At 39.6% G+C, this 7,041-nt stretch overlaps 1 pseudogene; it reads right to left on the reverse strand.

Annotated features, from left to right (window-relative positions):
* Positions 1 to 261: 261 nt before the first annotated feature.
* The window catches only part of LOC107184284, an 8,110-nt pseudogene continuing 1,330 nt past the window's right edge, over positions 262 to 7,041 (reverse strand).

Below are 7,041 nucleotides of genomic sequence, written 5' to 3' on the forward strand. Positions count from 1 at the left end.
ATAAACATCCAGCAGCAAGTTTTCTCACCCATCTTCTCAAGATGTCCCATGAGGGAGAGAGGGTGGAGCTGACTGGCACAGAGCCAGGGCCTGGTGGGGGAACTCCGGGGCCTCAGCAAGGCCAGGCTAGGCCAAGCTAATAGCTTCGGAGGCTCCGTGGGGCACCGCAGGAGAGGACTCTAGCATCCCCAGTATGAGTCTTATGTTCACTGCAACTAAAGTAAAAATAAGGAGGGGTCAGGTGGGAATGAGGGGTTGGCCCTATTGGATGCTGGGCTGCAGGGGCCATCTCCTGGGTGGTGGTGCCCACAGAGATGGAGCCAGCTCCTGGACTGGTGTCCAGTCTACTGGGGACTGGAGGACGGTGGCTCTGTTGGGTTCAGCCCTGCTGCTTGGGGCTGAGCTCAGCCACTTGGTTCTCTTCTCCAGATGGCCCTCAGGGAATTCAGTGATGTCTGGAGGCCCTCCCTGGTCCGCCTCTCCTCCCCCACCTGGATACTCAGCTCCTGCAGGTATCACTCTGACAATGGAAAAATCTGCAATTGGGACCGAAGTCACACTGGCCTGTCAGTAGAAACTTCCTGCAGGGCCACTTGTTCTTTGCATCCAGCAAGATGACAGCTGCATCTGGGAACATGTCATACCAGGATTTCTTGGCCGTGAGATGCTGCGGCCCAAATTAGTAGTTACAAAATAGTCATGGGGATGTCAAGTACAGCACAGAGAATATAGTCAATAAAACTGTAATAATTATGTATGGTGCCAAGTGAGTCCTGGGAATATTTGGGGGGTCAGGAGGGACACTTTGTAAAGTATATGATTGTCTACCCACCATGAAAAAAATACATTGTTTTATAATAGGCAAAAAAGTGAGTATTTTAAATATATTTCCTTATTGATTTAAGAGAGGAAGGGAGAGGGAGAGAGAGAGATAGAAACATTAGTGATGAGAGAGAATCATTGATCAGCTGCCTCCTGCACAGCCCCTGCTGGGGATCGAGCCCCCAACCCGGGCATGTGTCTTTGGCTGGAATCAAACTTGGGACCCTTCATTCTGCAGGCCTGTGCTCTATCCACTGAGCCAAATCGGCTAGGGCAGAAAAAAAAAAGTGAGTATTTTAATGCTCAGTAGGAATATTTAGGTTTTGTTGGCTCAACCATTTAATTCTAATCATGTTCAGGCACCTTAGCAATGTGTTCTTATTTGTAAAAATATCTCCGAATAGGTGATAATATCGGATGTATGTAACCCATAAAATAATGTCATTTGTGAGCTGGCCAGTAGCATTTTCAGGACCTGAATCACAAGGCAACATTTCCTTTTCATTCTGCTCAAAGCAAACTTATTTTGATCCACTGTTTGGACGAGCGGAAGTGAAATTAGTGCCTTCACATTCACAATAGACTCTCCTTTGCCCCCAGATTAGCCCCACTACAATGGCAGTTGTCCATGCAAAGTGAAAAGCATCATGAAGAAAAGCAAGATTCAGTTATGAGTGAAATATTTGAAATGCAGTCACTGCAATGAGAGCACATATGGACAGGTGTGCAGTTGAGAACTAGCAAACTACATTAATAGAGTCTCACACAAGAGGGAAACAAAGCAGAGTAGAGGAGCATTTGTTCAGTCAAAACATTAGCATAAAATATATGTAGATTCTGTAGGTTTGTGAAGTGTGTGTGTGTGTGTGTGTGCGCGCGCGCGCGCGCGTTATTGCTTCCTAACCTAAAGCTGTGGAAATTTTAATCAGGGCCCTGGGGATGACATAAGGATCCCATAACTTAAAATAAAGATTGCCTTCTAATAATACAATTTAGAAAGATTGGCATAAAGTTAGTGAGGTCAGCTTTCTAGTAAAGTAACTTAAACTGAACAATAATCTGTAAATGTTGAATAAAATAGATTTTTAATAGCCTTATTCTAATCAAAGTGTGTTTGCCATGATCACTTTGGTAGTGATAATTAAGGCAAATATATTTTGTCTGTACGAGCTGCATATTTCCTCTGCCTCACTTAACCCACTCCCATGGTCTGTGGGAAAAGAGACTGATTTTTTTTTTTTTTTTTTTATAGAGGCATCAAAGGAACACCTCCTTGCTTGCTTTTGGCATCCATTTGCACTAACAAGAAGTACTAGCGAGAAATTAGCAGGTGGAGTGAAGTTGCTTATGGAATGTTTCCCCTGAATCTATCCCTACATGGTAGCTGCAGATTAGCTAAGGCCTTTTTGTTTTTGTTTTTGGGGGCCTTTAAAAATGTTTTAGTGAAAGCTACAACTAATCTATCCATGTTCTGATAACTTCAGGGGTAGGGGTGTATTCCCCACCTTTTAAAAGGTTTTTTTAAACTCCTTGGTTAGTGTTATTTCCTGATGAATATACATTTTTTAAAGGAACACATTTGTTACTAAGAATGAGAAAGTATTTACAGGTCCTAAAAAATTGAATTTTGAGAAAGGATAACCTGTCCATATGTGTCTAGGCCTCTTTGGGTGACAGAGTGCTACAGTCAATTGCTTGAGACATTCTTTTGGAGGAATAGTCTTTTTAAGCTATTATTGTTGGCACTTTAATGTCATTTAATATTTTGCTTGTGTGTATGCTTATCAACTATACTTCATGATAACATACATTTTTATGTAGGTTTTTTATTATAGAGTTATCATTCATTAAATAATAGCTAAAGATATTCAGGTTCCTTACAATCGCCTTCTATGTACTACTTACTCCCTGAGAGTTTGCTTCATGTGACTTGATAATCTTGCGTCTAATAAATTCTCAGGCCACAGCCCAAAGAAAATGACTAGACTTAAAAATTTGATAATCAAATCACAAAATATAACTCATTATGTCACAGTGCAAAAGGCCGACTAAACGGACAATTCCCCCGGTGCCTTCCCTTTTGAACACTTACCACTGTTGAACTAACATTACTTTTAAGTTTTCATCATTTCCATCCTTTTTTTTTCTGTAAATACTAGTAGCCTGGTGCACAGATTTGTGCACTTAGAAGAAATATTTTAATATCGCTATTCGCCCTTTCTCTATAATAGAAGAGTCAACCAAATTCACTATCAACAATGACAGATTGAAACACACGCATGCGATTGGCGCCAGCAAGAGCTTTATATGTATCATGCATGCACAAGTCAACTTAGCCTTTTATAGATATAGAATAAATTTGCTTAATTAGACCTGCTTTCTGATTTAGATAAACTTTTTCCAGCCCAGTGAAGCACCCCAACTTTTGTTTCAGGTAATTGTCATCAAAACAGCAGTAAATATCAACATGAAGCAGATTATTATTGTAGAACGCGCAGGGAAAACAAAGGGTAAAATATTTAACTGCAGCAGTGTTTGACTATATTCTGCACAGTGAGAAAACCTGAACTAATTTTCAAGGTTCACTATTTCTTACTTATTTTCAGTCGGGTCAAGTTTCTAAGCTTTCTAAATCTCCGTTTTCCGGCTAATGAAAATAGGATTCCACCAAGTCTCCTATCTCTCTACTCCAGGTCTTCTATGAAGATCAAATGAGATGAGGCACGGGAAAATGCTTCATAGACATTTGGTTAAAGTGTAAAATGTTTGCACCTGGCTATAAAGCAAGTCATGTTCCTGGGCTGAAGAAACTCCAAGAAGGCTAGTTGTTAGGGAGAGGAAGCCAGGCATTACCCAGTGCCCACAGTGACTATTTCTTGGCTGGGCCATGAGCCCAGCTTCTGGCTGAGCGGCGCTCCCCCTGTGGGATCGGACCGAAACTGGATCTCTGACAGCCCCCGAGGGGGTCCTGAATTGCAAGAGGGCACAGACCAGGCTGAAGGACCCCACCGGTGCATGATTGGGGCCAGGGAGAGACATGAAAGGTTGGTCAGCCAGGGAGGGACCGCAGCATGGCTCCAGGGCATATCCAGCCCAACTAGCTCAGTCCTGATCTTCCAGACCCCAGCAGCAAGCTAACCTACCAGTTGGAGCGTCTGCCCCCTGGTGGTCAGTGCACATCATAGTGACTGTTCGACTGGTCAACTCTCTATCCACTTGTGGTCAGTGCATGTCATAGTGAGTGGTTGAACAGCCGTAGCATATCATTAGTGTATTATACTTTGATTGGTTGAACTTCTGACTGGTCGACTGGACACTTAGCATATTAGGCTTTTTGGATAGCAATCCAACTATCCATAGCAAAGCCACATTACTCTTTTATGGAAGCAAGTCAGCTCCTATAATTGTGCTGATTTAAAATAAATGAATATTGTATTCTCAGTAAGAAGTATAATTTCTGTTCAATAACAAATACATATTTTAATAAGCATTCATTTACAAGTGTGCATTATAAAGTTAAAAGACTATTCATGTAAAGGAAGTCAGGGCTTATTCCATGAGTATTGTTCTTTTCCTCAGCATCAATAAATCAGAATCTATGAGGAATATGTGGTTGAACCTTCCCTGAATGATGGGTATCTCCATGGTCTAGATAAGAAAGATGGGCAGCATGACTACCTACTCATTAACTTATTGATATTGATTAAATTTCCTGTGCATAAACATGTTTGTATATATTGAAAACACACAAAAGACAAATAAAGTTATTTCCTTATTACTCATAAGATGAAAAAATCTAATCACCAACTATCACTATAAAGGAAGACAGGATCTTAAGGGTATCACTTTTTTATTTCTAATGGCTGTGCTGTATATCTTTTATAATAGAATAATCCATGTGTGACTATATAACTATGTATCACTGAAACAAGATTCTTTGGCATACTTTATATATAAGTGAATATGATTAACATTTTGAAGAAAGCAGCATTTTGAAAATAAAGATCTATAATATCATGGAACTTGTATTCCCTGAGGTACAAAGAGACTTTAAGCACATAATTATACATTTAATTGTTTAATTTAATAAGTCCTAGAAATAAATAAGGGGGCTTAACAGCATAATAATGTGAATTAGAGTCAGTGTGGAAATCCCAGAAAACTAGTCTATAAGAGAGCATAAAGCTGAAACTGAAAAGATGAAAAAAATAACAAATATGTGAAGATGGAGGTAACAATGAAAAACATTGCATGCAATAGAAATGAAATGTTTGACATTAGGAGACACAGAGCATGCTTTTCCAGGAGGCATTTAAAATAATGACCTCAAAGAATAAACATTTTTCTATCCTAATGGTTTCTAATTTCTTCTTTCATCTTTATTTTAACTGGCCTAGAGTTTTTACTGAGATATAAGAATTTTTAAGATAGTTATCATCACAGAACTGTGACTTTCCAAAGACATACCCTCAGTTGGCAAATCATTTGTTCTCACAACTGCTGTGGGAATTTAAAAACATCGAACATCAAAATTTTGTCCTGTGCTTTCAAAGTTTTCTCTGAGGCACTTGAGCATATTTGCAAATGGATCTTTTCTAGTGGTCTCCAAGGACTCTTACTTACTGCAGCATTTTGTCTTTCACAGGTGAGGAATTTCAAGTGCTTACAATAATTTTATTTGAGCCTTTACTATCCTTTCAAAGCAGGTGCAAAAACCTAAAAGAGCCGTGATACTCATTGCTCAGCAAGAATTTTATGTAAGTAACATTGAAAGAAAGCTGCAAATTCGATTTGAGATTACTTTACAAAATCCTTGGAGAACTGAGTTACTGCTCAGCACCTTGTCTAATGTAGGTTATTTTAATCTCAGTTACATGATTATCCCTTGTCTGACTTCAAGGAATTTCATTTAAAGTCATGTCCATGTGCATATTCTCAAAACTTTTCTTACTCTTATTGATAAATAAGGAAAATAATGGGGGCAGGAGTGGGGAGGCGGTGGTCAGTTGGGGGGAAAGGAGGAGGACATCTGTAATACTTTCAAGAATAAAGATTAAATTTTTTAAAAGTAAAAATGAAAACATGTTTGTATTCTATGAAATGAAAAAATTAATTAAACAGAAAAAGAACTTTCCAATCCACTTGAAAAAATAGAATATAAAATCCATTAGAGCAATGAAAGCATAATTTATTCTCCATGGTTTTGCTAGTGTCTAGAATATTTTAGTTGCTCAAAAGAATCTGCTTAAAATAGATAAATATATGTATATATGAGTACACATATAAGTAAAATATTATTTTATTTTGCATATAAATATGTTGTTTTACCTACACAGAAAATATTTTTGATAGAGAGTAATTTGAGTGGGGACCCAAGGAATTAGTTTTAGAATTAAGGCATAAATTTCTTGAGAAAAAAATCTGTCTAAACTTCAAGATGGAGAGAATGCCTTAATACATTTTAATGCATACATTTTAAAAAACATAAATTAATCAGGCTATAGCAAGACTTCTAGAATGGCAGAGTAAGTCTTTTCAGAAATCTACATTTAGATAAAATATATGACAAAACTGGCAAAAAGTGTCAACTTCAACTTCCCAGAAATCTGGATTTAACCAAGGGCTTACAACTATCTAAATAGTGGTTATTCAATAATAAAAGTTAAATCTTTGCTAAAACAGTCAGTTTTTGACCTTTTATCTTATTCTACTAGAGGCCCGGTGAACAAAATTCATGCGGGGAAGGGGGGGAGCTCCTTCAGCCTGGCCTACACTTTCTCCAATCGGAGACCCCTCGGGGGATGTCCAACTGCCAGGTTAGGCCTGATCCCACACTGGCAGTTGGACATCCCTCAAACAATCCAGGACTACTGGCTCCTAACCGCTTGCCTGCCTGCCTGCCTGCTTGCCTGACCGCCCATAACCACCTTTGCTGCCTGCCTGATTGCCCCTAAGCCTCTGTCTGCCTGCCTGATCACACCTAACTGCCTCTGCCTGCCTGTCTGATCACCCCTAATCGCCCCTGCCTCCCTGATGGCCCCCAACTGCCCTCCCCTGCTAGCCTGATCTTGCTAAAACAGTCAGTTTTTGACCTTTTATCTTATTCTACTAGAGGCCCGGTGAACAAAATTCATGCGGGGAAGGGGGGGAGCTCCTTCAGCCTGGCCTACACTTTCTCCAATCAGAGACCCCTCGGGGGATGTCCAACTGCCAGGTTAG

Source organism: Myotis davidii, unplaced genomic scaffold (assembly GCF_000327345.1).
Source record: "Myotis davidii unplaced genomic scaffold, ASM32734v1 scaffold225, whole genome shotgun sequence".
Classification (NCBI taxonomy): Eukaryota; Metazoa; Chordata; class Mammalia; order Chiroptera; family Vespertilionidae; genus Myotis; species Myotis davidii.